At 45.5% G+C, this 25,986-nt stretch overlaps 1 protein-coding gene across 1 annotated transcript in view; it reads right to left on the reverse strand.

Annotated features, from left to right (window-relative positions):
- The window catches only part of SUPT5H (SPT5 homolog, DSIF elongation factor subunit), a 1,344,557-nt gene that overhangs the window by 857,842 nt on the left and 460,729 nt on the right, over positions 1-25,986 (reverse strand). The window lies entirely within an intron of this gene.

Below are 25,986 nucleotides of genomic sequence, written 5' to 3' on the forward strand. Positions count from 1 at the left end.
GCCCTCTTTCCTGGGTACCAGAAAAAGGCTGGAGTAGAAACCTTGGCCTTTCTGTTCTGCAGAAACGTGCTCTACTGCCCTCATGGACAGCACGGAAAGGACATGCTGTTGCGCCCACTGGTTTGGAGGGAGATCTGGGAACCCTTTTGGAGTTGGAAGGGTGTGGAAAGAAAATCTGTATCCCTGGGACACTGTGTTGAGAACCCAGTGGTCGTTGGTAATGGTGGCCCAGGGGTTTGCATGAAAGGAGAGTTTTCCTCCTAGGGGTAAGTGGAGGATGGCAGAGGGAGGGGTGGGAGAGGAGAGTCATTGCAAGTTCTTACCATAAGGGGGTGGCTTATAACTCTCAGGTTTTGAAGTGGAGGTAGTCCACTGCTTAGATCTCTGATTTCCCTGTGGATGCTGTCTGTGGGGTCTGGTTCCCCGGGGTCTGGGCTGAACTGACCTGGTGGGAGGAGGAGGAAAGGACCAGTGCTTGGAGGGACAATGCCTGCTGAACCTGGGTGGCAGGACCTGTAAGAAATCATTAACTGTCTGCATAGATTTTGCTTTTTCTTCCATCTTTTCTAAGACCTCTTCTGCCTTAGTGTCAAATAAGTTGTCTTTGTGCAAGGGGGAATCCAACAATTTAGATTTAACATAGTCTGGCAAGGACTGTTCCTTAAGCCAGGCATGCCTTCCAAGGTCAGAACCGGTGACTGCTGCCCTGCAAGAAGCTTCAAGGGCGTCAAAAGCACAGTGCAAGGTGTGTTTAGTTACTTGACTTGCAGAATGCATTAACTCTTGTAATTCTTTAGATTCTGCACAAGCAGGAAATTAAGACATTTTTTGTTTGAGGAGTTCCAGGGTATGTTGCTGAAATTTTAGCATATGGAACTGACAATTTAGTGCTCTGACAGTAAAAGCAGCTGAAATGTATACTTTTTTACCCAATCTGTCTAGTGCTCGGGAATCCCTATCTGAGGGGGTGGGGGATTCTTAGCAGAGCTTGCTTTAATTCCTTTAGGCCCTTGAGAAATTACCTCAGGGTCAATAGTAGGATTTTTAAAAAGAAATTTGTGTGAGTCAGGGACTCTAATACCTGTCTGGTTTTCTGGGTGCAAGAGGGAGGGTGTCAGGAGTCTAGCTGGATTCCAGGAAAATATCCTCCACAAAGTACAGTTGTGTACACTTACCATGAATGTAGATGTTCGAGTGTATTCACTGTTGCAGTCATCACACTTGAGTCATCTGCCTGCAGGTGGCCCTCAGCAGGCCTGAATACCAGAGTCTTCGGATTTCTGCGTCGGATGCTGTCGCTTCTTCCATGACGTCAGGGGTATAAAACATGCAGCCAATGCCATTACATCAGTTTTTCTTGCCCCAGATGTCAGGTGCCCCCACAATAGGAAGCAATTATATGGTATGGAACACCCCAGCAAAAAGCAAATACACATGATATAATATATGCCAAATAAGAAGGATAGGTAAACGCCAAGAGAAGTCACGGGGCTGGAGGGAGGGTAACTAGGACTGCAACAGTGAGCACACTCTAACATCTACATTTATGATAAGTGTACACAACTGTACTATGTTCTTCGTGTTTCACTGTTGCAGTCATCACATTTGGGTGGATTCCCAAAGCTAAGAAAGGGTGGGGGTAGTTAAAGAGCATTAGGGCTAGCAATAAGGCCCTGTAAGACTGCTGTGGCAAATACAGCTCTGGATTTAGAAAAGATAGGCAGGTGGTAATGCAGGTGGAAAGTGTGTACAGAGCCCCAGGTTGCAGTTTCCAGGATGTTCCTGGTAGGGACTCCTCTGAGAAATGCAGTAGAGGTAGATGCAGCCCTGGCGGAATGTGTTCTTATCCCCTTGTGGGGTAGGTTTTCCATGGTGTTTGTAGCAGAAATGGATGCAATGTGCTATCCATTTGGAAATGGTTTGCTTTGAAATGGCCTTCCCCCTCTGCCCCTGTTGCAAAGATGACTAGCAGCTGGTCAGATTTTCTGAGAGGCTTAGTCCTGTCCAAACAGAATCTAAGCCGTCTGTGTACGTCCAGAGAATGCAGTATCCTTTCCCCTTTATTCTGAAAATTAGGGAAAAAGTAGGCAAATGAACGGACTGGTTTAGAGCCACACTAGACACCACCTTGGGCATAAAGAATGGGTTAGTCCTGAGGGAAACCATGCCCGCATGGAAGATAATGAAGGGTTCCACTGCCATGAGGGCCTGCAGTTCAGACACTCTTCTTGCTGAAGTGATGGCAGGAAGTAAAGCTATTTTCCAAGAAAGGAATTTCAATTCTGCTGTAGCAGCTGGTTCAAAGGGGGGGAAGAGTGAGTTTTTCCAATACAAAGTTAAGGTCCCAGGCTAGAATGGGAGCTCTTCTGGGGGGGGGGGGTCTTACATTTTTGGTTCCTCTAAGTAATTGTTTTAGCAGGGGATGAGAGAAGAGGGGTGGCTCAGTATTATAATGTGCTGATATGGCAGAGGCATGAATCTTAACTGAAGAGAAAGACAGGCCCTTGTGGAGCATTTCTGTTAAATAATCTAGAATATGAGGTAAGATGGGCACTGTTGTGCCCATCCCCTGAGCCTGGCTCCAGGAAAAGTATCTATTCCACTTTTCTGAATAGGATTTTCTAGTACTAGGCCTCTTTGCCTCAAGAATGACATCCAGCATCTGCTTACTGAGGGTTGCTGGAGGTGAGCTCAAGGAATTAGCCAGGCTGCAAGGTTCAGGGTTTGAAGCTGAGGGTGCAGAATCTGGCCTGACTGCTGGGACGGCAGGGAAGGGGTCAGAGGCAGGTGCCAAGGTTGTAGCACTGTCAGACTGCGCAAAAGGGGGTACCAGTGCTAGCGTGGCCAGTCTGGTGCAATCAGTACTGTCCTTGGCTTGTCCTGTTTGATCTTTAGTAGAACCTTTGAGAGGAGAGGGGGAAAAGCATAAACTGAGAGGCTTTCCTAGGAAAAGGACAGGGCATCCACTTTCCATGCTTGACTGTGGGGTGCCCTGGTGCAGAATTTGTTCAATTGGTAGTTCTGAGGTGAGGCAAACAGGTCTATCTCTGGTGTCCCCCATTTTTCCTCAAGAGCTTGATTATTTTGGGTTCCAGTTTCCATTCGTGTGGGTCCATGAGATTTCTGCTTAAGTCGTCTGCCAGTGAATTTAGTTTGCCTGGCAGGAATTGAGCTTGTAGGTTCACTTGGTAGCTCAAGGCTGTGTTTCACAGAGCCATGGCTAGTCTGCAGAGTGGATAGGAATGGGTTCCCCCCTGCTTGTTTATGTACCACATAACTGTGTTGTTGTCTGTCTTTACCAATAGTTGTTCTGAAGAATAAGATCTTTGATGGCTGTCAGAGCATTCTGCACAGCTAACACTTCTTTTTGATTGATATGCAGGTGCCTCTCTTTTGGGTTCCATTTGCCCTGAATGTACTGCCCTGCCATGTGAGCCCCCCATTCATAGTCTGATGCGTCTGTTGTTCGGGTTTAGGGGGCAGAGTGAAAGGGAGTCCATTGTTGTGGTTGCAGGCCTCTGCCCACCAAAGGAACTCTGCCCTTAGACAAGGAATGATAAGAATCATTGTTTCCAGGTCCTGAGAATGTTGACACCATAGATCTTTTAGATACCATTGAAGTTTCCTCATATGCAGTCTTGCATATGGAATTAACAGAATGCAAGAGGCCATGAACCCCAGGGCTTGCAGGATTTTCCTTGCAGATAGCTAGGTTTTTGTGGCCAGTAGTTTGAAGTAGGTTGTCAAATGAACTTGTTTCTCTGGAGTGAGGAATGCCATCTGGGAAGTTGTGTTCAAGCTTGCTCCCAGGAATACAATCTGTTGGCAGGGTAATAGGTGTGATTTCTTCTCGATGATGGTGTACCCCAGTGAAGTTGGAAGTCTCATTCCAAATGCCAGGTGCTGTAATAGCAAGTCCTGACTCTCTGCCTGAATCAGGCAATCGTCCAAGTATGGGTACATCTGAATATTTCTCTGCCTGCAAAATGCAATGGCTGGAGCTAAGCATTTTGTGAATACCCCGGGCACAGTAGATAAGCCAAAGGGAAGTGCAGAGAAAAGTGCATTGAGCCTGCCCTGTAGCGTAGGTATTTTCTGCAGGATTCCCTTATTGGGATGTGCAGGTAAGCTTCTTCTAAGTCTAGAGTTGCCAGCCACGCATACTTGGCTAGCATAGGAAGAAGCTGTTGAAGAGTTAACATTTTGAATTTTGGGACCACCAGAAAGGTGTTGAGAATAGAAAGGTCCAGGATAGGACGCCAGGAGTTTTCTTTTCTGGGAACCAGGAACAGTCTAATAAAAACCTTATCACCTTTGTTCTGCTGGGACAGGTTGAATAGCCCTGATACGGAGGCGAAAGAACACTTGTTTTGGGGCCTCCACCCACTGGTTTGGGGGGAGGTCTGGCCATCCACTTGGGGTAGGGAGTGAGTGGAAGTGGAATCTGTATCCTAGGGAAGCTGTTGGGTAATGAGTTCCCAGTTTTTTGCATGCAGGGTGAGCTTTCCTCCTAAGGGAGCAAGTAGCTGAGCAAGGCTTGGAAGAGTTAAAGTCAAGTCATTGTGCCATTTTTCCATAGGGGGGTGGTTTACTACTTGGAAGTGGGCCCTCCACTGCATAGATCTGTGCATAGCCTGAAAATGAAGTCTTGGTGGTCTGCTGCTCCTGGGTTTGGACTGAAAAGGCCTGGCAGGGACTGGAAAGGGGACCTGTTCTTTGAAGGCCAATGCCTACTGAATCTAGGTGGCTGTACTTGTAAGAAATCTTTAACAGTTTGCAAAGATTTAGCTTTTTCCTCCATCCTTTTCAGGACTTCTGCTTTGTTGCCAAAAAGGCACTCTTGGTTTAAGGGAGCATCCAGTAATTTAGCTTTAACATGATCTGGCAAGTTTCATTCCTTAAGCCATGCATGCCTTCTAAGTACAGACCCAGTGACAGCAGCCCTGCAAGATGCTTCTAAAGCATCAAAACCACATTGCAAATTATGTTTACCTACTTGGTCAGCAGAATGCATTAACTCTTGTAAATCTTTGTGTTCAGCCCAGTCAGAAATCTGCATAATTTCTGTTTAATTAATCCCATAATATGCTGCTGATACTTTAACATATGAAACTGGCAATTTAAAGCCTAATGGCCAAAGTAGCAGAAGTATATACTTTCTTACCCCATCTGTCTAAAGCTCTAGAATCCCTATCAGAAAGGGTAGGATTTTTGGCAGTAGTAGCCTTAATGCCTTTTGGTCCTTGGGAAATGGTCTCTGGATCCGCAGTAGGATCCTTGAAAAGGAATTTATAAGAGTCAGGTACGCTGTAGTACCTGACAGGTTTCCTGGGAGCTGGAGGCAAAGTGTCTGGGGTAAGGCTGGATTCCAAGAAAACATCATCTACAATCTCCAGAACAGGAGGGATAGCTACAGGCCTGTGTTGAGGCAGGTTTAAAAATTCCCTAAGTCTCTTTTTGGACCGAGAATAGTCCTGGCTTTCCCAGCGGAAATGCTCCCTAAGGGTATGCAAGATTTCACAAAGAAAAATCTTCTGGAGGGGAAGCAGAGTGAATGGAATCTTCTGCATCAGAATCCTCATAAGTAGATAAGGGTAAATCCCGGTAGTCAGAAGGAACAGAGATATCAGACTCCTGATCAGAAGAATCAGAAAGTAAATCACTTCAAGGTCTCTTGGAGGGGGAAGGCTGGCTTCCCCTAATTAAGGTAATAAGGTCTTCAGCCATTCTAATCATTTGTTTATGAGGCATATGGGCCTGAGAATGTGCTTTGGTCATCGGTTTTCTAGGCTTACTGCAAGCTTTAGGCCTGAGGAATTTGGTATTCTTAGCTTGAAATTAAGTTGTCTGTTTAATATGAAAATCGGTAGGACTGAATACACCCTCAGAAGCAGGTGCCTGCATAGCAGGCTCCAGACCCATCCAAGGTAGAGACAACCGCAAGTTCCATAGTCGAAGAAGCATCTTGCGGCATACTGGACTCCAAATGGGTCTCAGTAGAGGCCTGCAAATCTGTAGTAGTGGGTATCAGGGGCTGCAAAAGCACCTGAGTACCAGCAGACTGGTGACTAGATTAACGGAAGCGTCGTCGGCAGTTTTGGACCTAAGCGGTCTGTCTCTGTCTTTATCCTTACGTTTTTTTTAGGAAGATTGATAGTTGGATGGCTTAAAGCCATTTCGGAGTACGGAGATTGAGAAAGTACAGTTGTGTAAACATACCATAAATGTAGATGTTTGAGTGTATTCACTGTTGCAGTCATTACATTTGGGTAATCTGCTGGCAGGTTGCCCTCAGTCGGCCTGATTAGCAAAGTATTGGGACCTGCGTCGGTTGCTGTCCCTTCTTCCATGACGTCAGGTCGTCAGGGGTATAAAACATGCAGCAGACATCATTACATCAGTTTTTCTTGCCCCAGATGTCAGGTGCCTCCCTAATGGGGAGCAAATAAAATTAAAAAACACAAAATTATACCTCCAACCAAAATCAAATACACCAAAAAGGCTTTTAAGCATAGTAAAGGAAAGTAGAGGTATAACCAGAGAAAAGTAGGGGGCTGGAGGGAGGGTAACCAGGACTGCAACAGTGATTACACATGAACATCTACATTTATGGTAAGTGTACACAACTGTACTATGTTCTTCGTGTTTCACTGTTGCAGTCATTACATTTGGGTAGATTCCCAAAGCTATGGTTGGGAGGAGGAGTTTATACAGCATTAGGGCCAGCTATAAGGCCCTGCAAGACAGCAGTGGCAAAGCCAGCTCTGGATTGAGAGAAAATTGGTAAATGATAATGCTTGGTGAAAGTATGTACAGAACTCCAGGTAGCAGTTTCTAGAATATCCCTAGTAGGAACACCTCTGAGAAAGGTTGCAGAAGTAGATGCAGCCCTGGTGGAACAAGATCTGATACCCTGGGGGATAGGTTTTCCATGATGCTTATAGCAGAAATTAATGCAATGGCTTATCCATTTAGAAACGGTTTGTTTTGAAATGGCCTTCCCCTCTGGCCCTGCAGCAAATGCTACCAGCAATTATTCAAATTTCCTTCGAGATTTAGTCCTGTCCAAGTAGAAACTTAGTTGTCTGTGCACATCCAATGAATGCAGAGTCTGTTCCCCTTTGTTCTGTGGATTGGGAAAGAAGGTTGGCAAATGAATGGACTGATTAAGAGTGACAGTGGAAACCACCTTGGGCATGAATGATGGATTGGTCCTGAGAGATACCCTGTCCGCATGAAAGATGATGAAAGGCTCCACTGCCATAAGGGCCTGTAATTCAGATATCCTTCTAGTTGAAGTGATTGCTAAAAGGGAGGCTGTTTTCCAAGAAAGAAATTTTAAGTCTGCAGTAGCAGCTGTCTCGAAAGGAGGTACAGTGAGCTTCTCCAAAACAAAGTTAAAGTCCCGGGGGGGGGGGGGGGGTAGGAGCTCTCCTGGGTTGTCTCAAGTTCTTTGCCCCGCTGACATACTGCTTGAGCAGAGGATGAGAGAAGAGGGGTGGTTCTGTGTTACAGTGAGCTGAAATAGCTGAGGCATGGATTTTAATAGAGGAAAAAGACAGGCCCTTGTGAAGCATCTCAGTTAAGTACTGCAAAATCGGAGGTAAATTGGGCGCTGCTGTGCTCTTCCCTAAAGATTGGTTCCAGGCACAGAATCTTTTCCATTTGTCAGCATAAGATTTTTCTAGTACTAGGTCGTCTAGTCTCCAAGATGACATCCATCACAGGTTTGCTGAGGGATAAGGGTGAATTTAAGTGATTAGCCAGGCTGCAAGGTTCAATGTTGTAACCTGAGGGTGCAGAATTTGAATCTCCTGCTGAGACAGCAGGGAAAGGGTCTGAGACAGATGTCATGGAGATATTCGTGACACACTGCGCAGGAGTGGGTACCAGTGTTGACGCGGCCAGTCTGGAGCAATCAAAATCATCCTTGGTTTGTCCTGTTTGACTTTTAGCAGAACTTTGGAGAGCAGAGGCAGAGGGGGAAGGTGTAGACTAACAGGTTTTTCCAGCTGAAGGACAGAGCATCCACTTTCCAGGCTTGTTTGTGGGAGTCCTTGTGCAAAACCTGTCCAACTGGTAAATTCTGGGAGGAGGCAAATAGATATATGTCTGGGCTCCCCCATTTGCTTGTCAACATGTTGAAAATCCGTGGTTCCAGTTTCCACTCATGTGGGTCCATGAGTTTTTTGCTTAGTCCGTCTGTCAGTGTATTCAATTTTCCTGGCAGGAATTGAGCTTGTAGGTGCACTTGGTAGCTCAAGTCTGTGTTCCACAATCCCATGGCTAGTCTGCAGAGGGGGTAGGAATGTGTACCCCCCCCCCTGCTTGTTTATGTACCACATAACTGTGGTGTTGTCCATCTTTACCATTAGTTGTCCTGGAAGAATGTAGTCCCTGAAGGCTGTCAGAGCATTCTGTACAGCTAGCATCTTTTTTTGATTGATATGTAGGTGCATATGATTTGGGTTCCATTTGCCCTGAATGCACTTCCCTGCCAGGTGAGCCCCCCATGCATAGTCTGATGCATCTGTAGTTAGGGCTTGGGCGGCAGGGGGTAGTGTGAACGGCACTCCCTTGTTTTGGTGGCAGGTCTCTGCCCAAAGGAAATCTAGGCGTAGGCAAGGTATGATAGGAATCATTGTTTCCAGGTCTTGATAATGTTGACACCGTAGGCTTTTAGATACCACTGTAGTTTCCTCATATGCAGTCTTGCATATGGAATTAGAAGAATGCAGGAGGCCATGAACCCCAAGGCTTGCAGTATTTGTCTTACAGATAGCAGGGTTTTTGTGTTTGAAGTAAGTTACCAAATGAATTTGCTTCTCTGGTGTGAGGAAAGCCATCTGGGCAGTTGTATTCAAGCTTGCACCCAGGAATGTAATCTGTTGACAGGGTACGAGTTGTGCTTTTTTTTCATTTATGGTGTATCCCAGACAAGTTAGAACCCTTTTTACAAATGCCAGATGATTTAGAAGTATGCCCTGGTTTTCTGCCCAAATTAGACAATCGTCCAGGTATGGATATATTTGAATATTTCTTTGCCTGCAAAATGCAATAACTGGAACCAGGCACTTTGTGAATATCCTGGGCGCAGTAGACAAGCCAAAGGGCAGTGCAGAGAACTGATAATGCAAGTAGCCTGCTTTGAAGCGTAGGTATCTTCTGTAAGATTCCCCGATAGGGATGTGCAGGTATGCTTCTTTTAAATCTAGAGTTGCCAACAAGGCATCTTTGTCTAGCAGAGGAAGTAACTGGTGAAGAGTCAGCATCTTGAATTTTGGAATCTCCAGAAAGGTGTTTAGAGTAGACAAGTCCAAGATTGGACGCCATGATTTGTCTTTTCTGGGTACCAGAAAAAGCCTGGAATAGAAAGCTTGTCTGTTTTCCTCTTCTGGTACCGGCTGAATAGCCCCCAATGTTTAAGAGGGAAAGTACTTGTTTTTGAGCCTCTGCCCACTGATTTGGGGGCAGGTCTGGCCATCCGTTTGGTGTTAGCAACGTGTGGAAATGAAATCTGTATCCCTGGGACACTATATTTAAAACCCACTTGTCCTGGGTTATGAGTTCTCAGTTCTTTGCATGAAGAACAATCTTTCCACCCAAAGGGGTGGTTAAAAGGTAAGTGCTTGTTAATTTTAAAAGGAAGTAATTGAGACTGTTTACCATAGGAGGGTGTCTTGTTATTTCCAGATTTGGAAGTGGAGGCCCCCCACTGCTTAGTTCTGAGAGTCACCTGGGACTGAAACCTGGAGTTTTTGCTGCATCTGGGTTTGGCTTGAGAGGATCTGGAAGGGGCTGGAAAAGACCAATTCTTAGTAGGCCAGTGCCTACTAAATCTTGGAGGTTGCACTTGTAAGAAATCTTTAACAGTTTGCATAGATTTAGTTTTATCTTCCATCTTTTTTAGAACTTCTTTAGCCTTATTGCCAAACAGGCGGCCCTGATTTAAAGGGGCATCCAACAATTTAGCTTTAACATGATCAGGCAAAGATTGCTCCTTAAGCCAAGCATATCTTCTCAGCACAGACCCAGTAACAGCAGCCCTGCAGGAGGCCTCTAAAGAATCAAAACCACATTGCAAAGTATGTTTTCCAACTTGTTCAGCAGAATGCATTAAATCCTGTAAATCTTTATTTTCCACAGTCAGGAATCAACATTATTTTCTGTTTAAGCAGCCCAATAATATGCTGTTGAACATATGAAGTTGACAGTTTAAAGCTCTGATTGCCAAGGTTGCAAAAGTACAAACCTTTTTACCCAATCTATCCAGCGCCCTGGAGTCTCTATCAGAAGGGGTAGGATTTTTAGCAGTAAAAGCCTTAATGCCCTTGGGCCCCTGAGAAATGGTTTCTGGATCTGCAACAAGATTTTTGAAAAGTAACTTGTGTGACTCAGGAACCCTGTAGTATCTGTCAGGTTTACTAGGAGCCGGAGGAAGGGAATCAGGGGCCAAACTGGATTCCGAGAACACATCATCAACAATGTCTAGTACAGGAGGTATAGCCAAAGGCCTATGCTGAGGCAGAAGGAAATCCCTAAGCCTCTTTTTTGAATCAGAAAATTCCTGACTTTCCCAGTGGAAATGCTACCTTAAAGTATGTAAAGTTTCCCCAAAAGAAAAATCCTCCAGAGGGGAAGCAGAGGGAATGGAATACTCTGCATCAAAATCCTCACAAGTAGGCATGGACAAATCCAGGTCATTAGAAGAGTCAGAAGAAACAGAATCCTGATCAGAAGATTCATAAACAAGCTCAACCCTAGGCCTCTTGGGGGGTGGGGGTGGGTTGACTACCCCTGATTAGAGTCATTAGATCTTCAGCCATTTTGACCATTCGTTTTTTAGGTATAGGGGCCTGAACATGTGGCCTGGGCATCAGTTTTTTAGACATAGATCGAGATTTAGGCCTTAGTAATGAAGGCGGTGTCTGTAGGCCTGAATACACCCTCAGAAGCCAGTGCCTGCACAGTGGCTCCGGACCCATCCAAGGTAGAGACATCCATGGGTTCCATTGGTGAAGCATCTTGCGGCATACCGGACTCCGAATAGGTCTCAGTAGAGGCCTGCAAATCAGAAGTAGCGGGTATCAGGGGCTGCAAAAGCACCTCACTAAGTACCGGCGAACTGGCGACTGGCTTAGAAGTGTCGTCAACAGTTTTGGACCTTGGCGGCCTGTCTCTGTCTATCTTTTTGTTTTTTTTGGAATCCCAGCAGTCGGATGGCTAACCGACAACATTTCTGGATAATTAAACCGAGAACCGAAATATTTAGAGGCAAAAAATACTGACGACGGACAGTGTGCTGATTAAAGCACAAAACCAACAGCAAGGTACGTCATGGTCAGGGCTTAGGCAAGGAATACAGTACCAATGAAAATCTTTATGAGGTATTTGCTTTCCACAAGTAATGCAAATATTAACTTTTACATTTACTAACTTTTGACATCGGTAAGGAGCAAGAAAAAGTTTCCCCAACGGGGTACTTAGCTTTAAGTTAAAGACTTTGGTTCTGAAACTCGAAAATGAAAATTTCAGAAGTCGACCGACCTGCAATTGCGAACTGCTTCTGCTTCAGGCACCGCATGGCAAGAAAGACTGATGTAATGATGTCGGCTTCATGTTTTATACCCCTGACGACCTGACGTCATGGAAGAAGGGACAGCAACCGACGCAGGACCCAAGACTTTGTTAATCAGGCTAACTGAGGGCAACGTGCCAGCAGATTACCCAAATGTAATAACTGCAACAGTGAAACACGAAAAACATCTAAAGTATTTAGCTAAAAAATAGCCAGACGAATAGTTCGGGCGTTGATCAGGGCACAAAACCGACAGCGAGGGACGTCGTGGTCTGGGCCTAAACAGGTGACGGAGTAAGAATAAAAACCTCTATGAGGTATTTCTTTCCACAGGCAAGACGATTGTTAATTTTTTCTGACATCGGTTAGAGCAAGAAAAAAGGATCCCCAACGGGATACTTATCGTTTTGAAGACTTCAGGTCTGAAACTCGAAAACGAAAATTTCAGGAGTCGGCCGACTGACACTTGCGAACTGCTTCTGCTTCTGGCACCACACGGCAAAAAAGACTGATGTAATGGCTTCGGCTGCATGTTTTACTGCCCCGACGACCTGACGTCATGGAAGAAGTGACAGCATCCGACGCAGAAATCCAAAGACTCTGGTATTAAGGCCGGCTGAGGGCTACCTGGAGGCAGATAACCCAATGTGATGACTGCAACAGTGAAACACGAAGATCATCATTCAGGACTGATGGATGGGCCAGTGGTCTGTGCTGTGGAAGATCTAAGAATTCCCAGAGTCTCTTTTTAGACTGAGGGTAGTCCTGACTTTTCCATTGGAAATGCTCCCTTACAGTGTGAAGGCTTTCCCCAAAGGAAAAAATCGTCTGGGGGAAGAGGCTGAAGGAATGGAATCCTCTGCATCAGAATCTTCATAAACAGAGAGGGGTTACATGTCTTCATACTCAAATGCATGAGTCATCGGACTCCTGTTCAGACAAAACTACAGGGGACAGATCTCTTTTTCTTTTGGAAGGGGTAGCTTGGCTTCCCATGATGAGCATGATAAGGTCCTTCCACCATTTTAAGCATTTGAGACTGAGGCAAGGAAGCAGGTGCCTCAGATTGAGTCGGTTTCTTGTGTGTGGTTTGTAACCTGGGCCTAAGAAACTGGGTAGTTTTCGAAAGAACAGTAGTCGCAAAAGAAGTCAGTTTGTGTCGAGAATCGGTAGTGCGAAGGACTTCCTCAGAAGCCGGTGCCTGCTCAGCGGCTCCGGACCCATCCAAGGTACATATGACCACAGGATCCTTAGTCAAAGAAGAGTTTTCCTGCATACCAGACTCCAAAAGGGTCTCCATAGCAGCCTGCAAATCCACAGAAGCGAGCATCAGGGGCTGCGAAAGCACCTCACTGAGGACCAGAGAACTGACGACTAGCTTACCAGAACCTGTGCAATCTGTCTCTGTCTTTATGTTTATGATTTCTCAGAAGATCTGCTGTCAGATGGCTTACCGAAGCCATATCGGAATTTGAGGGCTGTAAGCAAAAATATCTAGCTACAATAAGGGCCTGACGATGTACAGTTCTGGTGTTAAACAAAGCACAGAAACGACAGCAGGGGATGTTGTGGTCTGGGCCTAAACAAGTGATGCAGTAAGAATGAAATTCTCGGTGTGGTATTTCCTTTCCACAGGCGAGACAATTGTTAACTTTTTCTGACATCAGTTAGTGCAAGAAAAAAGGATTCCCAACGGGGTACTTAGCTTTAGAAGACTTCAGCTTCAATTTGGAAGACGAAGCTCAGATTAGCGGCCGACCGGCACTTGTGCAAACTGCTTCGGGCTCCACGGCAAGAAAGACTGATGTAATGGCGTCGGCTGCCTTACTTTATACTACTGATAGCCTGACGTCAGTCCTGAAGAGACAGCAACCGACGTAGAAATACTAAGCCTCTGGTATTCGGGCTGGCCAAGGGCTAACTCAAATGTGATGACTGCAACAGTGAAACACGAAGAACATCAGAGAAAGTCTCTCACGGCTGTGTGGGCAACAGTTGTGCCAGGATTGTCTCTCATCCTCAGTGATGGGGAATGAAAAGACACTGTTACAGCATGGGTTTAATGGTTGGCAAGCATGGAGTTACAAAAAAAAAAAAAAAAGAAAACTTTCTGCGTCTTAACTTCCATGATCTGATTAAATAGAAAAATACAGAAGTCTTGCTCTAGGAATTCAAGCCCCAAACAAAAAAAAAAAAGCCATGGGGAATGAAAATCATTTGGAACTACCCAAAAGCCACAACTGCACTTGATGACAGATTTACTTTATTTACCATCCGTTTTTCTCAGTAAGTGAAACATCCAACAAACCCTCTCCTGCCATGTCCCAGACCGCAAAGATAAAGACATACAAATATTAGAGTTTACAAATGCAAGTAATATTTACAACACAGATACAACACATGTCTGTAAATAATTGTGGATTGTAAGAAATACAACTGAAATTATTATATGTAAAACATTGTGCTACTAATGTAACAGTAAATGGAAAAACAATGTAAATTTTTGTATATCAAATCTCAACAACAAATGAAAAGTAAGAGAGCGAACAATGAAGAAAAATAATGAACTAAGCAGCGGAAAGTTGTGTGGCAGAATTAGCATTGCTATACTAATAATAAAACCCACTTACTGTCAATCACAAATGTGTGCTTCTTGGGGTGTTGCACTAAAGATTTAAACTGTGTTGGCTCTGTGATAGAGGGAAGGAGACCTGCAGATGCCATAGGTAACCAGAACTTTATTAGCAGCCCCATCATGGGAAAAGCTGATGATGAGAGGTACAAGAAAGAAGAGGCGGTGCCTACTCATCTCAACAAGTAGAAACACAAACTACGTACTGGGGAGTACAGCCATTGTGTTAGTGGGGTTACATAGAGAACAGCACAGGCCAGGCTGGAAGGAGGATGGACCAAGGAGGAGTCAACAAGCTACAGGATAGGTGTAGCATAGTCTTGTAGTGCCCCAGTACATGCTTCTTGAGGCTGAAGCCACTAAGAAAGGCCAAGCAACTACCAGTGTGGGGATGTTCCCCTCGGGGGCTGGAAACCTACATCTGGAGCCTGCACCAGTACATGGGTGGTAGGGCTAAGATTCTGCCTGTCTATGATACTTTTCCCCACCCATTCTGGCTCTTGCCAACAGTGACCAAAGTGGGAACTAATGGGTCAATGGGGTGACCAGCTAAGCAGAGTTGTTGGTCAAAAAGAAGAGGATGAATGGCAGGAAAATAAAAGACTGCATTATGGAGATTTTTCCTTTTCCCCAGAACAATGTGATACCGCAGTCTGTATACATACGTAGCAGGGGGGGGGGGGTTGTCAGGTGCACAGCCTTCACATGGAAGGTATGCCCACTAACAAAAAAGTTTGTATGTGTGTGGGATTTTTAAACCTAGTTGCTCACTTTTAATTTGGCTGAGTATGTCTGCTCACTAAACATTGTAGCAATGTGTGCGGTCTCAGATTATACTGATGAAACTGACTAAGGTTGTGGTGTTTTTAAAGTGACCAATCTTCAATTTTGATCAAGCTTACAGTGAGAATAATAAATTAAGGGGGGTGAAAAGGCTTGGCCTTTCCAGAAAACACTTTATGCTGTCATGTGCTTAACTCATTCATCCTTATATGAGCATGTTTAGATGTTATTTCTATTTTAGCGATGTTTTATGCAAGAGACGTCAGTTAACTCTTTGTACAGCATCTGGGTTTCAAGATGCAGAAAAAGTGCAGCTACTGGAAGACACTCAGCAGTCAAGCAGTGAGAAAAACTTTAAAGACTTGTACAATAATGTGGGACTTGAGAGACACAATCAACCAGTACCATTGTCTGCCTAGCACATCTTTTATTAAAAAAAAAACTGATTTTACAGCTGCAGTCCATGTGAAGACACCACTGTGGTGGACATAGCTAAAATATTTATGATTCACTTCATTAAAGTGGTTGATTAGTTCTTGGAGTTGCAAAAGTACAAACAAGTTTGTTTAGCCAAGAAATGGATCACAATGGGTGACAGGAAATCTGCAAAGGCAAGTGACAAATGGAAGCGTGAAAGGGAGGACCGGAACAGAGGGAAGGTAAAATGTTAAATGCACCTAACAGTGCAGACTGGATAAGTTTACTGGCTCCTTCTGTCACCAAACAAAGAAAGAAAATGTTATGGTAACTACTGACACATCTTACTTCAAAGGACTATTATTTGTAGTGAGCAAATATATGGGAGTAACTTCAAACAATAAGTCATAACTCCAAAAGAGAGAGGCAGGTATCAAAAAGAAAAAAAAAAGTCATATGTGATTAAACGTCCTGAAGAACCCCCCCCCAAAAAAAAAAAAAAAAAATTATATATATATATATATATATGTATATATATATATATATATATATATATATATATACACACACACACACACATATATATATATATATATATATATATATATATATATATATATATATATTTTGTTGACAGAAGATCAAGACTACTATAGCAAAATTATTTTCCAACAGTTATGCCTATAGCAGAACTGTCCAAAGTTTATACAGTTCTGAAATAAGCACTACACTAGCCAACTGTAATAAATGTGTGCAACTGCCAAAGGGCGAATGACTTTCTAGAAATGAAAATTCACTAGGCAAACTCTCACAGATAACATTTGTTCAGCACAATAATATTCTCACCTATCATTAAAAAAGGTATATAAACTTTTAGTTATGTACTTACCATAACTTTAGATGTTTGGGATCCATCTCGCCTACATTCTGTACTGATGGGTTCGGAGCCGATCCTCGGCTCCGACTCGGCACGCTTTGCTATAGAGCGAAGCCTCTTATTGGCTGAGCTATTCACTATCCCAGGATGCACCACCACCACTTCCCCAGATCTTGTTTGTCCGCACACATGCACACATACATAACTGTTTATATAACATTGCCAGATGTTTCAAGATGAAACAATAGAACTCGGACCGTCCGATCTCTTCTGATCTCCAAGGCAGGGGGAAGGAGGGTGGGTTATTAGGAATGTAGGCGAGATGGATCTCAAACATCTAAAGTTATGGTAAGTACATAACTAAAAGATGTTATGTGATCCTATCTCGCCTACATTCTGTACTGAAGGGACAGCGTCCCTAGCACCTAATTCCTGGGTGGCTCACTGGAAAACACTCCTGAGCACTGTGGAACCAAATGAAGCTCGCCCCCGAGATGCCACATCCAATTTGTAGTGGGAAATGAAGGTGTGCGGGGAAGACCATGTAGCCGCAGCACAAATGTCACTAATGGCAAGCTTAGAATGGAATGCTATTGAAGTAGCCATAGCTCTTGTAGAGTGAGCTTTGACAGAGGTTGTAAGCTCTTTATTAGAAGAGGCATAAGCCTGACTAATACAGTCCCTGATCCATTTGGCAAGTGATCTTTGTGACGGCTTTGCCCAATTTATTATCCGAAAAGGACACAAACAATTGATCCGTTTTCCGTGTTTGTTGTGTCCTGTCTAAATAAAAATGCAATTGCCTGTGAACATCCAATGTGTGGAAGATGTACTCCGCTTTGTTTGAGTACTTTGGGAAGAAAACTGGAAGTTCTAATGACTGTTGTAGGCAAAAACTGGAACAAACTTTAGGGACAAAAGATGGGTTAGGCCTGAGGGATACTCTATCTTTATGAAAAACCAGGTACGGTGGTTTGACAGATAGAGCTTGAAGCTCTGAAACCCTTCTGGCAGAAGTAATCACGACCAGAAAGGCAGTTTTCCAAGAAAGAAGTTTCAAATCACATGTTGCTGCCGGTTCGAAGGGGGAGGAGGTTAAGGCACGTAATACCACATCGAGATCCCACGGAGGAGCAGGATGAAAAATCGGAGGTCGTAAAAGTGCAGCACCTTTCATGAAGGTTTTACACAATCTGTTGCTCATTAAAGGTGGGTTTGTAGATTCATGAAAATTGGAAATAGCTGCCAATTGGACCTTGATGGTAGAGACTGAAGAACCTTGATTGAATAGGGAAGTTAGAAATTTCAGGACTTCTGATACCGGAACAGTGATGGGATCCAGACCCCGGAGTTGAGCCCAAATAGCAAATCTCTTCCATTTGCTAGTATACAATTTCTTAGTGGCAGACTTATGGGCCGAGGATAAGATATGTATGACTTCCGGGTCTAAAGTATGATTCCTGACTATAGTCGGAAGAGGAGGAGCCAAGCTGTTAACTTCAAAGTGTGAAGGGACTGATGGAGTTGTCCCGACTGATGAATTAATAGGTCTGGGATCTGATCCAGGAACCATGGACCGTCCAGTGCATATTTCCGAAGATAGGGGAACCATACCTGACGAGGCCAGTAAGGGGCAACTAAAATCATCTTGCTCCCCAAGTGAGACACCTTTTGGATCACTCTGGGAAGGAGGGGAACTGGAGGGAAGGCGTATAGCAAGCCGGTGGGCCAAGGATGGGCTAATGTGTCCATAGGACTCTCACCCGGAGCTGGAGTGAGAGAAAAAAATTTTCTGCACTTCGCGTTCAGCGGGGTTGCGAAAAGGTCGCAACAAGGAGTTCCCCATCTGCTGAAGATCTGAGTTGTCACTGCATCGTTCAGAGACCACTCGTGAGGGGAGAGAATAGTTCTGCTTAGTCTGTCGGCTATCACGTTGGATTTCCCAGGGATATGAGTCGCTACCAGAAAACGTTTGGTCGCCACTGCCCATTCCCAAACTCTCATGGCCTCTCTGCAAAGGGGGTAGGATCTGGTCCCTCCCTGTTTGTTCAGATACCAGACTACTGACATGTTGTCGGAGTGAATGGCAATTACGCCCTGAGGGAGGTAATTGTGGAGGGCTTGTAGAGACAGAAACACCGCCCTCATTTCTAGAATGTTGATATGAAGGAGACTGTCGTTGGGATGCCAATTGCCTTGGACTGACCTGCCCAGGTAATGCCCCCCTCCCCGTCTGGGAGGCGTCCGTCGTCAATGTGGCCATAGGAGGAGGTGGAACAAAGGGTCGTCCCTGATCTAGATTGGAGGGCACCAGCCACCAGCGAAGGTCCCGTTTGCAGGTTTCTGTGATCCGTATGAGGTGACTGAGGGGAAGATCTTGAAAGGACCACTGTGTCGACAGGAGCCACTGGAGAATTCTCATATGCAATCTTGCTAAAGGGACTAGGAGAACAGTGGCCAACATACAGCCTAATAGCTGCAGGACCATCTTGGCTGGAGCTTTGGATCTGAGAAGCAAGGCTCGGACTTGAGCCTGTATAGTCCTGTATCCTTTCTGTAGGAAGATAGACCCGCATTTGGTTTGAGTCTATCTCTACTCCGATGAACCTTTTGCGCTGAGATGGCAGCAGCACAGACTTTGGCCAATTGAAGGTGATTCCAAGGGAAGTGCCTAGTGATATGGTGGCTTGTAGGTTCTGCAATAGTAGACGCCTGGAGGTGGCAGTTAGGAGCCAGTCGTCCAGATACAGAAACACCTGGAATCCTAGACTCCTCAGGTGAGCAGTCATGACCGCCAAACATTTGGTGAACACCCTGGGGGCTGTGGTGAGACCAAAGGGCAGTGCGCAGAACTGAAAATGACTGTCTCCCAGGCTGAAGCGCAAATGTCTCCTGGATGCCTGACTTATCAGGATGTGATAATAGGCGTCCTTGAGATCTATGGAGCACATCCAAACACCTTTTTCCAGCAGTGGGAGAATGGACTGTAAGGCGACTATTCAGAACTTGGACTTTTTGACAAATCGATTTAGGATGCCGAGATCCAAAATGGGCCTCAAGTCCCCGGTCTTTTTTGGCACCAAAAAGAATCTTGAGTAAGTCCCTAATCTGATCTGGTCTGCGGGGACCGGTTGGATGACTCCTTTTTGAAGCAGCTTTGAGATTTCTAAGGTTGCAATTTCCCGTTGACTGGGTGGTGGGTCCGGGATTTTCTTGGACAGCGGTGGAGTGTGCGAAAAGGGGATGGCGTAACCTCCGGCTATGATTCGAAGCACCCATCGGTCCTGAGTGATACCTTCCCAGGCTTTTAGGTGCCTCGAAAAACGACCCCCGACTGGCTCCGGAGCTGCACAGTCGGGCAATCCTTCAGGGATTGTGGAAGGCTGAAGAGCCACGAAAGGACTCGCAGTCTCCAGTGTTGCGGGGGCCTCTGCCGCCTCTGGGACGGCATCTTCCAGAAAAATTTCCCCCTCCTCTGCCTCTAGAAGGGGGATTGTCCTGCTGCGAGGGATAAGACTTCTGGGATTTACGGAACCACATTTTCCCTCCTCTTTTAGCCTTGGGATAAGGCCGAAAGGGAGTGGAAAATCGTGCCCCTATGGCAGTCAAAGTCTTACCTTCTTGCTCACAGCGGGTCAATGTGTCCTTTACCTTGGGTCCAAACAAGGAGGACCCATCAAAGGGAGCGTCGGCAAAGGAAGACTTAAAGGCTTCCGCAAAATGACACAGGCAGAGCCAGGCTTGCCTCCGTAGAGCAACACCCGTACCCGCCGCTCTACTCGCCCCCTCGGCTGCATATGAAATGAGCCTCATGGACGAGTTTGATATCGATGACAGCGTTGCCAACTGAGAGCCAACCGTCTGGGCCAGCTGCTCAGGTAGGTTACCCAAGAGGGTATCTGAAAGCTCCTTGATCAGATCCCTCTGAAATCCGGTGAAGTGCGTCAAATAGTTCAGGGACATCAAGGTAAAGGCCGCTGTACTGAGGGTGCGCTTCCCGTACCGATCCATGCTCCTAGACTCCTTATTAGGAGGATGGACAGACGTCGAAGCCTTTGCTACATCTTGTTGGGTAGCAGATGCCAACACCAGGGCATCTACAGCCACACCTTTGGTCAGAAACTCCTTCTCTGGGGTTGCTGATAAGAATTTATTTGGGCGAGCAGGCACCGGTTCCACAGAGTCTGGATGCTCCCACGCCCTTCGACAGATCAAATCTAGGAGCTCGTCGAAGGGCGGAGACACCCAGGAGGCGGAGGGCTGAGCCCCGAAGGCCTTGAGGAACACAGACTCGTCAGCGGAAGGGGGTTTGGAATGCCAGCCGCCTCGCTGTTTGAGGGCTTCCAAGATGTCTGCAAAGGAGACATCATCTGAGGACGACTTAGGGGACCCCTCCGCATCATCAAGATCGGTGTCCGACGTGAGAGACTCATCGGGGGAGTCGACGTGCTTCCTCTTGCACAGTCTTTTCCTTGGGGGTTCCTCCGAAGAAGCTTCAGAGGGACCTCCAGGAGGGGGGAAACCCCCACTGGGGGTGACCTCAGGCCCCGGGGCACGGCTGTCTAGCGACAGGGGGACTACCAAAGACCCAGTCTCCGTGTGTAGGGAAGGTGCTGATGAGACTGTGGAGGTAGCCAAAGAGGATTTGGCCAACGCACTCCTCATGGCCCTGAAGGCCGGACCGCCAGAATCCTGGGAAGGTCCAACCCCCGGGGCCACAACAGTAGACGGTACCCCCCACAGCAGACACACTGAGAGGAAGGCTAGGAACCGAAAACATTGGTCCCGAAGTGTCCCCACCGGGGTCGACCGAGGAGGTCCATGTACCGAACTCCGACTCGAGAGCCGGGGTTGGAGTAAGGGTCGGAGCCGACCCAAAAACCTCCATCGGCTCCACCAGCACCGGCTCCAACGGTGCCGAGGCTGTTGGAGGAGGAACCTGAACTACTGGGTGGGCCATCAGCTCCGAAGCCGAATGGGCTGGAGCAGAAACTAATTTCTGGAATACAGGAGACTGAAAAAGTCTTAGGAGCACCCTGTCGATGTCCGAATCCGACATCTTGGAAGATCGGGAGGAGACCGATCGGGTCCGAGCTGACTTCTCCATCGGCTCCGAAGGACTGGGGGACCGGCTCTGAATGGACTCGACCAATATCGGTTCCGAGGGAGATTCCATAGCAATTTCCCTCGGTGCCGATGAGGGCTTCGGCGCCGAAGGGGAAGTGTCTGAGCCGGTAACCCTCATCGGCTCCAAAATCAGTGGAGCCGATGAAGGTGACCCGCCTCTCGAAGCCCCAGCCATCGGTTCCGAAACCAGAGGAGTCGAGGCTGGAGGCATCGAGGCAGACCATTCCGTCCGTGGAGCCGAAGGAGAAGCCGACAATTTCTTTTTCTTAGCTGGAGAGGGAGAGGAAGATAAGGCCTCTTCAAAGGAGGGCTTGATAAGCCCTTTTAAGATCAATTTATTCTTCCTCTCTTGGAGGACCCGAGAGGAAAAGGCGTGACACACGCTGCAGGACTCCTGAAGGTGTTTGGCGCCTAAGCAGTAAACGCATAAGGAGTGATCATCTGTGATGGACATTTTATAGTTGCATCTCGTGCACTTTTTAAACCCAGAGGGTCTATGCTCCTTAGACATAATTGTATATACTTTGCCCAATTATTTGTCTGAGAAAAAACAGTATATATATATATATATATATATATATATATATATATATATAAACGCACAATAATGAAGAACTTTTTTTTTTTTTTTTTTTCTTAAAACAGGAGCGCAAGCCCAACAACTAAAACGTATAACACCACCAAAAGAGAGCCAAGAACCCTCTAACTTAAACAGGTACTTGACCTCTGAAACGACAAAAAAAACTCAATAAGAATGAGGGGAAGGCCTCTCTAACTTAAACGGAAACCTTTCCCTGTCTAACACAAAATTTTACCACAATTTCTCACAAAAAACACACGTATACACAATAATAGCTGTTAAAACAGCTTTTGGATAAAGATTTTGGAAATTTCTGACAGAAACTTTCAGAAAAAACAGCACTTAGCTCAGCCAAGTTTGAGATCACGTCCTAGCTTGTAAGCGGCAAATGAGATCTGGGGAAGTGGTGGTGGTGCATCCTGGGATAGTGAATAGCTCAGCCAATAAGAGGCTTCGCTCTATAGCAAAGCGTGCAGAGTCGGAGCCGAGGATCGGCTCCAAACCCATCAGTACAGAATGTAGGCAAGATAGGATCACATAACATCTATCTGTTTTCAGTCTCATGGGCCTTGAGATAAAAAAAACAGTTTTGAGTTAGGCTTATTAATGGCCTCTTGGACCGCATACATCACTACCTATGAAAGTCAACAGTAACAGTAGGACAAATCGCCCCTCCCGCAGTTCTCCTGAGGGGGACATTACGTTCTGAATCGCCAAGCAGGATACATCATACAAAAGAGCTCAATTTTCAAAATGCAATGAAAAGAACCGTTAAAGCGTTTTTCAGGACACAGATTATAAAATCTGGTAAAGTGGCCAATTCACCAAGCAGACAATACAGCAAGTAACCCATGAGCTTCAACTCATGTTGTAGTAGTATTCTTCACAGGATGGAAGACCCCTTTCAGAAACTGTTTAACTAGTCAGAGCTCACACAGACTTTTGCTTTCATTAGGTCGTGAAAGGCTGAAAGAGCTAAAACATGTACCTTAATCATGGAATTAAGGCCAACATAAAGAATACTTAAATACAGAAAGGTTTGCAAGCTTACAGCGTATCTGAAGAATTCTTTGGAGAACTTCTTCCACTTAATCTTCTAAGCAGCCCTTTTACAGGATTTTCTTGTAATGTCAAGGACTTCTGAAATAAGACAGCTGTAGGGAAGTCCAAAAAGTAGGCCATCACCACTAGAGAAGTCAAGTTTTCTGATGGAGGCAGTTCAACCCACAAAAAAATTGGGGCAATGACTGCCTGAAATGAGACTGGCTCTTCAGCAAGTAAGATTCGCTGCATTTGTTGCAGCTGTGGAACTTTCTGACATGGAAGCTTTAGAATGAGAAATAGCTAAAGTCACCATAGCCCTGGTAGAATGTGCCTTCACTGGCATAGGGCATCTTGGATTCTTTTTCGTGTAAATAAAAGAAATGCAATCCTTTAACCATATTGAAAGGGTACCTTAGAGACCAGTTTGCCCAGGGTTGCTCTTGCAAGAAAAACAAGTAATTGTTCTGACTGCCTAAATTGCTTGGTTCTGTCAAAGTAAAAACATGTGGATGTACACAGAGGTGCAAGCAGTACTCACATTTATTTGAAAAATTTGGGAAGAATACAGGCAAATCTATAGAATGATTGATGTTGGCCTCTGCAATAATGTTAGGAAGAAAGGACAGGTTTGTTCTGAGTGACACTCTGTCTTTATGGAAAACTAGATAAGGGGGTTTAGAACTTATAGCATGTAGTTTGGAAACTTGTCTTGCCGAGGTGATATCAATAGGAAGCAACATTTTCCAAGAAAGAAACTAAGTCACAGGTAGCTGCAGGTTCAAACGGAGGTAATGTAAGAGACTGCAAAACAGTCTAGTCTCATGGTGGTAGAGGTTTCTTGAATGGGGGCTTCAAATGAATGGTGCCCTTAAGAAAAGCCTTACAAAGTCTGTGAGGGATTAAAGGCTGATTACCAAAACCATTATGGTAATTTGAAATAGCTGCTAAAATAACCTTAATAGTGGAAGCAGAAGCTCCTTACCATAAATGGTCACCAGAAACTCTAGAACTTTTTCTACTGGAGCTGAAAAGGGGTCCAGACCATTATCACATGCCCAGACAAGAAATCTCTTGCATTTACTATGATAGAGATTCCTGGTGGATTGCTTATGGAATGCCAACAAAATGTGTTATACAGGGTGATGGAATGTCAAAAAGCCGGGAGGGGCGATTTGTCCTACTGTCACTGTTGACTTTCATAGGTAGTGATGTATGCGGTCCAAGAGGCCATTAATAAGCCTAACTCAAAACTGTTTTTTTTATCTCAAGGCCCATGGGACTGAAAACGGATAGTTTATATACCTTTTTTAATGATAGGTGAGAATATTCTTGTGCTGAACAAATGTTATCTGTGAGAGTTTGCCTAGTGAATTTTCATTTCTAGAAAGTCATTCGCCCTTTGGCAGTTGCACACATTTATTACAGTTGGCTAGTGTAGTGCTTATTTCAGAACTGTATAAACTTTGGACAGTTCTGCTATAGGCATAACTGTTGGAAAATAATTTTGCTATAGTAGTCTTGATCTTCTGAACTTGACTTCTCTGGTGGTGATGGCCTACTTTTTGGACTTCCCTACAGCTGTCTTATTTCAGAGGTCCTTGACATTACAAGAAAATCCTGTAAAATGGCTGCTTAGAAGATTAAGTGGAAGAGGTTCTCCAAAGAATTCTTCAGATACATTGTAAGCTTAACGGAATTTGAGAAACCAAGCAGTCAGCTTGAGAGTCTGTAGACTGCGATGCACTAGTCCCTGAGGAGGAGACAGAAGGTCCGGAACTGAGTCGGGAATCCACGGTCGAAGTAGATGAAGCCAAAGAAACGGAAACCATATTTGTTGAGGTCCATAAGGAGCAATGACCCAGGGGCCAATTGAGGAGAAGAGCATCTCCGGGGACTCCCCCTGAGGGGAATTAGGGCAAAGTATCTTCCACACTTGTTGTTCAGAGGTGAAGCAAACAGGTCGCAGCAAGGCTGGTCCCAGTGGAGAAAGATCTTCTTCAATACTCTGAAGTTTAGAGACCACTTGTAAGGCATGAGAATGCATCTGCTCGGTTTGTCTGCAATCACTCCCCGGGATGTGCATTGCTGTCAGAAAGTGGTTGGAAGTTATGGCCCGTTGCCACACTCAAAGGGCTTCTCGACACAGCAGGTAGGACTTGGTTCTCCCTGGTTTGCTGATGTACCAGACTACAGACATGTTGTCTGACTGAATAGCTATCGCATCTGGAGTTAAGGCAGACAAAACGCTTTCAATGCTAGAAACACTGCTCTCAGCTCTAGAACACTGAAATGCAGATTGGCCTCAGAGGGGGACTAAGGGCCTTGCACTGTATTCTGAGATAATGCCTCTCCCACCTCATCTGGGAAGCATCAGTGGTCACTATGGCCTTGGGCTGTGGAGGGACAGAGGGACGGCCTAGCAGAATCTCTTTGGTCTGCATCCATCAGGATAAGTAGTTTTCACACTGGCTTGACATGAAGACTAGGTGATCCATGGGGTGGGTTAGAACAGACCACTGGTTTGCAAGCAGCACTGAAGAAGTCTCATGTGAAACCTTGCCAGTGGGACTAACGTAATCGCTGCTGCCATGGAGCCCAATGCCTGCAGAATCTACAGAGCAGGTATTTTGCTTGAACGAAGAACAGGATGAACCTGCGATTGTATTTTCTGCAACCTGTGATGGGGTAGTGATGCCACACAGGACAGTGTTGAGATGAGCTCCTATGAATTCCATATCCTGAGAAGGGGATAGCTGAGACTTCCCAAGATTAGCTGTGATGCCCAATTGTTGAAATAGCTCCAAATGAAGTCTGTTTTTTGTAGAAGTACTTGCCTGGTAAAAGTGGTGAGGAGCCAGTCGTCTAGGTAAGAAAACATGCGGAATCTGTGCAGCCTCAAGTGAGCTGTGACTGCTGCCATACATGTGTTGAACACCCTGTGGACTACA

Source organism: Protopterus annectens, chromosome 4.part0 (genome assembly GCF_019279795.1).
Source record: "Protopterus annectens isolate FY-2018-M chromosome 4.part0, PAN1.0, whole genome shotgun sequence".
Lineage (NCBI taxonomy): Eukaryota > Metazoa > Chordata > Ceratodontiformes > Protopteridae > Protopterus > Protopterus annectens.